The following is an 8,385-nucleotide window of genomic DNA, read 5'->3' as shown; positions in this document are numbered from 1 at the left end:
GCCTCCAGCTCAAATATCATTCAATAACATTTAATAATCAATCAAACCACAATTGGCATCCAATTTTAATCATACATATATATCGCTCATCAAGACTTAGTTCATCAAAATCATGCTACATCATATCACCATTCAATCATCAACCAACATTTATTATTCACACTAAACCATCAATATCAACCACATCAATTATTTCAATTCATCACTAATCTAGGGTCATCTAACCTAGGCTTTTACATAACGTTACATAGTGTTTACCCGAAACTAAAACTTGTATCTTCAATGACGGTGGTTTTCAATTCCTTTGAATATCTTCTCCAATCATAGCCAAGCTTCAAGTAATGCCACCTAGTCTCACCCGTTACACTACAAGAAAAACACCCATTTGTAGCCAAAAGTGAAAAAAAAAATTATGCCTTAGGCTACGGCTATGCATTTTGGGGGATGCCTATTCGGCCATTGCGGGCTACGCTTTTCTGCACCAAGGGCTACGCTTTTGGCATTTGGGAATAGGGTGCGCTTTTCAAGTGATGCTGTCCAAGACCAAAGACTACGCTTTTCAGCTTCCATTTTTGCCAGAATAGGCTACGCTTTTCAACGCTACTGCATCACCTGTAAAGCGTAGCCACATTGTATACCATGGCTACCTTTTTTTTTGTATACTATAGCTACTGTATATAAGTGTAGCCTTAGGTCTCGTTTTTTTTTCTCTCTCTCTATATATATATAATTTTTTTAATAATTATTAATACAACATAATAGTTAGTAATATGATTACATGTATAATAATTCTGTATTTTTATTTAAATGAGTTGAATATTATAAAATAAAAATAAATACATAATTATACTAAATAATTTCTTTAAATAATGAAAATTATCTCTAACCAAAATATATTAATTGTAAAAATTCATACATCTCACACTAAAGTAAATATAGCCATATCAAAATAACCATAATACCACTTAGAATTTACTACTAATACTCTACAAAAAAAATATATCCTAAATACATAAGTATCTTCTAATAAAAGTCATTATTCAACCATACATGTAAAGATTCTAAACAGTACTCTATCTTAGCCAATAAACCACAATAATAATCAGCTTAATCTTCATTGTTTGATCTTCATTGTTACCCTACATAATTATATAGAAAAGTAGTTAGAAAAATATTCATAATGACATTCGTAATCAACAAATTTTATTATCAGATTTAAGTAAAAGCATTTTTATTGATAACAATAATGCAATTTCAAGCGCTTTGGGATCTTTAAATGTCACAAATACAGTCTTTGATTTCCCATGTTCACTGCAAAAAAAGAGCCACAATATAATATCTTTATCATTTTGTTATTTAGATGGGAAAACTACAGGAGCTGAATTCAAGCCACATATAGTTTCAGCATAGAATACTAGTTCAAATCCTAAAACAGAACATCTTAAGTGTACCAAACTTCCACTTAACTTCTTAGCTGGCATTGAGTAAGGCCAAAATAAATTAATAAGTAAAATAAAATAGAATGATGGTTAAAGTTACACCCTACCTTATTCAGCTTTGCTTTACTCTCAATACACCACGTGATTTCTTGTCTACCTTTTGTACTTTTTCTCCCTCTCCCCCTCCCTCCAAACATCCTAACCAAAGGTCTTAAAAATTTGAGCTAACGAAAACTGAATTCAAGAAACCTTTTTTCTTCAAATTCTAAGAAAGAAAGAAACTAAAATTTAAGAATTTTCTGCACAGAAAATGAGAAAATTATGTACCTGAAGATCTCAATGTGCTCAACTTTTTCAGAGAAAGAGAGGCTACAAATTAAACTAATGTTCTAGAGTTGTTCGTCACCAAGAGGCCATGTAGGCTATTTCACAAAGCAAAGACTTCACATTACCTGTTGAAGATAGCCTGAACAAAACAATAATTATTCAAATTTAATTTAAAACACAAGAAAAGACATAATTAAATAATTTAAATTCATCAATCAATGCTCAAGTTGGTCAAGCAAAAAATAAATAAATAAACGCAAGGTTCTCGATAGCTGTATAGCATTATTTTTCATTATTCAGCAATAATTAGACTAAGCTTCAATTCAAAAACAAGAATATAATGATTATGTTAAACATCTTTCTTATTCACGTCATGAGGTGAAAACAGAATACCAGGTTATATTATGATTATGATAATGCCGCAATTGTTTAAGGAAGTAAAACTTTTGAGCAAAAGACACGTGAAAAATTATGAGGGAAAACATCAAATTGGGTAAAGGCCTATAATAAACGCATGCATGAAGGAGCTAATAACAGAATAAAAAAAAGGTGTGTGACTTTCAATATTTCTCAATATGTTCTTTATCCATGAACATAATGATAATAACAATAATAATAATAATAAAAGAAAAAAGAAGCCAAGAAGAAGAATAAGAAGAGGAACCTCAGGAAGCGGCGATGGAGTTCGCAGCTCAGAGGCTGTAAAACAGAGGAGCGGCGGCAAAGACAGCAGACGCTGGTGGTGCTGGGTGAGCAGTGAGAAGCAATTAGAAGATGATGGTAGAGCCTGGGTGGGTGAGGCGGTGAGCACTGACTTCTTGGGGGATCACACAGCTAGAACTTGCCTCAAGATTCCGTTGCTGAACCCCACACAGCTAGTATAGCATTAACAAAAACAGCATCCACTTCACCCTATCATCATAGTTATACATTTACACAATCAAACCCATAATATCCAAAATATGCATCTACAAGGCAAAACGCACAAATTACAAAAATACAATGCGTTTTAAGCCCAAAATGTTGCGAGCAAATCTCAAGTCTGCATATGAAACTGATGAAGAAAGAAGTACATACATATGAAGTGAATCCACACCATTCTATCCAATCCTAATTTTCATTTTCTTATCCTTCAATTTGAGCTGAATGCAATAATAGCACCAAAACGGAACCTGAGTCTTACTATCCCATTTCATTGTATTTCCATATAACATTGAGTTAGTAACTCTCTACTTAATCTCTAACACCAAAACAATACAACAGAACATTTATTAATTATTATCTCATTCAATAATTTCTATTACATCACGTTCTATTCCTTTTGGTTAAAGATTGTCACACTAAAATTTACAAACTTAGTCCCCAAATTGAGCTTACGGCATTACCACCAAATTCTTAAAAGTTTACAAGCTGAGTTTTACTATTCAAATTTACAAAATTTATCCTCCAAGACAAAAAATTCTTGTATTTTCTTATACTTCCTAAAAGTGAGGCCAGGAAATATTTTGTTCTTTCTCTGTCTCTATAGAAAAAAAAAACCCTAACAGTGTCTAAGCGTTCCATCAAAATCCAATCCTCAGTTTCAAATTATTGAAGTTAGTTCATATTTTACTATAACCATCATTTACATGCCAATTTTTTTCTTGAGCTTTTTGATATCTAACTGAAAAAGATTTTAACTAAGAACCCTAAAATACCACACATCTTCATCAACAACAGCATGCATGTTATCAAATCATAGTTCACAAACCTATAGTTTCACAGATTAAAACTCCCAAATTAAAACCCCTAAAATCGGAACGCTAAACCTCTGAAATTTCAGAACCAAATAGAAATCAATACATACATATTCAACGATGTGAGCACAGAGAAGACGATGATGAGAAGCACAGAGATGACAATGGTGACAGTGGCACAGCAACAGCGATGGTCAGAACAGCGACGGTCATCAGCAATTAGGGCACGGAGAAGACGATTAGGGTAGAACGGAGAAGAAGAGCGATGATCAGTGCAGTAACAGCGACAGTGAGAATGGCGAAGGTGAGGGTTGTGCGCGACAGGGTTGGCGAAAGTGAGAAGCGCAGAGATGAGGGCGAATAGGAGTGACGGTCAGTGGTGAGTGGTGATGAGTGGGTTTCTTCGCGATGGTGAGAGGATTTTTGGGCGATGGTGAGTGGTCAGTGGTGATGGTGTGTGGTGAGAGGGTTTCTTCACGATCAGTGCAGGGATGAAGGCGCTTTGGAGGTGAGTGATGTCCTTTGGAGGGAATTTACAAAAATTTCATTAAGTGTAAGTTTTCTTTCGGGAAAAAAAAAAGGAAAAAAGTTACCAAGTGTCAAGTTTTTAGCTCTAGATACATTAGGCATCATTTTTTAAGTGCACCCAAAACTTAACAAATAGGCTACCCTCTAAAAGCGTTCTCTTTGATACGAAAAGTGAACCCGTAGATATCAATCTAGGGCTACGCTTTATAAGTGATTTCTATAATACCTAAGGCTACACTTTTTAAATGATGCCACAATTGTGTATCCTTTTCTCTCATAAAAAGGCAACATAGAGAAAAGCGTAGCCTATTCATAGAATAGGCTACGCTTTTTAAATGTAGCTTAAAAAAAGTGTGGCTGAATGGGTATTTTTCTTGTAGTGGTTCCAACTCCAATCAAATGGTGCACCCAATACCGCACCAAATCAAACCAAGCATTCTACTCAATCTAGTTACACCAATTTTACACATTTTCAAGCTACGTTTTCACATATAAAATGGAAAATCAAAGGTAAAGAGTTCTCTTACCTTGTACTACGTAATCTTAGGTCAAAATTCTGTTAGAAGTTGAGATTGAGCTTCCTCTAAAGCATCAAAATCACAAACTTCAACACCCATAACCCAAAAATGCGAATTGAACATGAAATAGAGAAATGGTCTAAGGTTCTCAGGATTACTCACGGCAAAAGTTAGATAGAATCAAAGAGGGTGACGAGGTGATCGCGTGGCCACAAACATGTCATCGAGCGGAGTTCTGGTTTGAGGAAAAAGTGAATTTGTGTGGTGAAGTGAATAGTGCTAGAGTTCGATTCTCTCTTCTCTTCGTGGCTCTCTCTCTCTCTCAATGTCACACAATTGTGATTTTGTGAAATAGGGGAGGAGATAAGTCACGCCCTTAACCCCTTTAAGTGAGGGGCAATTTTATAATTTTCGCCCATTGGCCCCACCTAGGGCCAAAATCTTTAAGATAAGTGTTCCGATTTTTTTTTATTCTAAATATTTTTATGGTCAATCCTATATTTTCACTTTTTTCATACGTAGTACCGGACAGACTTAAACATGTACAATTAAGAGTTCTGCTAGGGAACCAACTAGGGTCCAGCCAACTTCTGCCAATTTTTTAAGAGATTAGATCTGGAAACCCGTCTTAACAAAGGTAAGTTGATATACATAGATGTTTCTTCTGCTAAACATTATGATATTTCTTTTTCATACTAAATAGATGTTTTTTAATGTATTTTTCAAATTTTTTGTATTACAGATGTGGATATTTCTATTTTTTAAGAATTATATGGTTTTTTTTTAAATCTTATAGCTGGACATTTCTTTTGTTAAGCATTAGGATATTTTTTTATATTAAATGGATATTTTTTATATATTTTTACAATTGCTCAAAAATAGCCCGTGCCCCACCACTCCTTCTTCCTTGAACAACTCCTGAAACTGAACCAGATTGTACTTTCCGCAAAACTGCATCACCTCTATCGTTATCGCAAGGTCGCTCCTCCGAGTCCTGACACGAGCTTTGTTTCATCGACCACCACAATGAACTTGTCGAAGGTGGCCTCCAACAGGGAAGAGCACCACCGCGGCCTTTTACAAGGTTGAGGTCGGGTCCACCTAATCGGCGCCATCGATGACAAGATCAAGGCAAAAATTATCGTCAAGGACAGAGAGCGGGATTTCGAGAGAACGTGCCTGTTCCTTAGTGCGCTTGGGGGTAGGGACGCCGATGATGTTGGAGAGTTGACCGGTAGAAAGGAAATGACTGAGCTTGGCAACGACGAAGCGACGGTGGAGCCGATGCCAAGGCCGAGGACCATGCCGGACTTGACGTACTCGACGGCTTTATCGGCGGCGAACTTCTTGAGGTAGTCGTCTTGCGTGAGGGCAGAGGTAGCTGGAGAGGGGCTAACAGTGAGGGAGAGAATCTGTGTGTGTTATTGTTGGGGTGTGCAGGTTAATATAGAAAAGAAGGAGAAGGTTTTTATAATTTTTAATTAGGTTTACTTAATCAGTTTCTAATTATTTAAATTTTAAATTTAAAAATTTTTAAATTAATTATTAATAATTATAATTAATTGAGTTGTTCAATTCTTGGCTAGTTACACACTTAGTTACCTATACTTTTCCGTACAATTAATTATAATGCCCGTATGCTTTTTTTCGTAATTAATTACGTTTTCGCGCTCAAATTTATTTTCTAAGTTAAATTTTTACCATTAAATTCTCAATTAAAAAATTTGAATTTCTTAATTTTTTAACGACTTTAATTTATTAATTTATCATTTATTATTTATCCGAGTTTTATAGAATGCTTTATCAGTTGCACATTTGTGTTTGAAAACTAGATAACTTATTACTGTTAAATATTGATAGATGAGGGTGAGTAATGTAATGTGACCATTGAAAAGGTGAGTAGTGTGTTAGACTTATCAGAGCCTACTGAGAAGGCTCTTGTTACATCATGTCAGTACTATAACTATGAGATTGATTATGTATTGATTGAAGGAAGACATAGCTGGTGAAAATTGATTTTCTTAGAATTGTGTATGCAGGTACAGTCCCCACTATAGTTGCGTTGTGAGAAATGTTGTGAAGTAAGGCATAGCTAGTTACGTTTTTTTTTTTTTTTTTTTGGTTAGTTGGTGCTTAGACTTTTGTGTTAGGATTCAGGTGATGCCAAACTATTTTTATTTATGTTTGGATTTCATGTGTGATGCTAGTCTTCTTGTAATGTATTACTTTTAGTATTTTTTAAAGTTGGGCTTTAGGTGATGTTACATTTTTTTTGGGTTACAGGTGGGCTTATTTCTTTTGTCATATTTTTAGGTTGAGTAAAGTATCGTTTTCGCCCTCAACGTTTGGGGTAAATCCTATTTATGTCTCTAACGTTTAAATTGTTCTATTTGTATCCCTAACGTTTGTAAAACTGATTCAATGTTATCCTGTCGTCAATTACACATCATGAGCGCTTTAATTTGAGTTTTAAAAATCTCTTCTTGAAGTTAGAATACAAATGTCTGGGATAGAATCGATGATCCACTCTGAAAAATAGCTCATCAAAAGTTGAAACTAATTCCTACAATATTTACATAATTCACTTTTCTAGGAACATAATTGAATCTAAACCCAAATAGTGGGTATAATCATAAAATCGAATGCATTTAAGTGAGACCTAATTGAGAATGAATACATCCAAATGAGAATAATTGAAAAATATAATCTGATTTGTTAATTAGGATAACATTGAATCAATTTTATAAACGTTAAGGATACAAATAGGACGATTTAAACGTTAGGGACACAAATAAGACTTACCTCAAACGTTGAGGACAAAAACGATACTTTACTTTTTTAGGTTTTAGTTGGTGTTTGGTGTTAGTTGATTTGTTATTTTCGTCGTGTTTTTTCCATAGTTCTGAAAACCGAACCGGACCGGCCGATTCAACCCAGTTAACTGGAAACCGGTCACCAAGCCGGTCCGGGTGAGCTTATAAACCGTCTGGCAGAAAATCGGTTATAGAACCAGTTGAACCGGTGGTTAACCGGTGAACCGGTAAATCGTCCGATTTTTTAGAGGGTTTCCGGTTCGAAAATAAACCTTCCTAACGGCGCCATTTTATCCTTTAAAAAAAAGGAAAAAATTGAAAAACGGCGAAACTGAAGTGAACCTTAAAGACCTAAATCAATCCCTGTAAGGCCGTAACCCATCTTCTTCAAAAACTCATCTCTCCTCTTTTCTCTGAGAATCGCGCAGCCACCAATCGCGCCGCCACTGCAGCCCGCCGTCACCGCATCCCGCAGCCACCACAGCGATGGGTTTGACCACCGCAGCTCTACCGCGTCGTTGTCATCGCGGAGCTCACCTTCTCTGTGTTCGCCGATGTCACGTCCTTTGTCGTCGTCGTTGCTCGCCGCCGGTAAGTAATACTGTGTTCCATGTTTCGCACTTTGCAGCCATCTCCTCGGCATCTGCTTCCTGCTATGTTCCATGTTTTTTATTTTCTATTATGATTTTCTGTTCAAGTGTTCATGATTTTTTTTGCTGAGGTTATTATTTGCTGAGGTTCTTAATTTATTTTTTGCTGAGGTTATTGTTTGGTGAGGTTATTTTTTTCTGTTCTGATTTTCTGTTCAAGTGTTCATGATTTTTTTTTGCTGGGTTAGTACTTGTTTGCTGAGGTTATTAATTTATTTGTTATTCTATTCATGATTTTGTTGCTGAGGTTATTGTTTGCTGGTTTAGTAAGTGTTTTCTGAGGTTATTAATTTATTTGTTATTCTATTCATGATTTGGTTGCTGAGGTTATTGTTTGCTGGTTTAGTAATTGTTTGCTGAGGTTATTGATTGCT

The 8,385-nt window shown here is 35.4% G+C and overlaps 1 long non-coding RNA gene and 1 pseudogene across 1 annotated transcript; both read right to left on the bottom strand.

The window, feature by feature from the left end:
• Positions 1 to 867: 867 nt before the first annotated feature.
• On the bottom strand, positions 868 to 4,044 carry LOC112722503 (uncharacterized). The gene is made up of 5 exons (XR_003162721.3): positions 3,613 to 4,044; positions 2,431 to 2,678; positions 1,767 to 1,905; positions 1,547 to 1,637; positions 868 to 1,139 (listed from the first exon to the last, which is right to left on the bottom strand). It is a non-coding gene; the product is annotated as an uncharacterized lncRNA (long non-coding RNA).
• A 1,356-nt stretch (positions 4,045 to 5,400) lies between these two features.
• On the bottom strand, positions 5,401 to 8,025 carry LOC112721721 (probable ribose-5-phosphate isomerase 3, chloroplastic; annotated as a pseudogene).
• Positions 8,026 to 8,385: the final 360 nt, after the last annotated feature.

This window comes from Arachis hypogaea, chromosome 11 (assembly GCF_003086295.3).
Source record: "Arachis hypogaea cultivar Tifrunner chromosome 11, arahy.Tifrunner.gnm2.J5K5, whole genome shotgun sequence".
Lineage (NCBI taxonomy): Eukaryota > Viridiplantae > Streptophyta > Magnoliopsida > Fabales > Fabaceae > Arachis > Arachis hypogaea.
The sequence above is the reverse complement of the archived record's forward strand: the minus strand, read 5'-3'. Positions and strand labels throughout refer to the sequence as shown.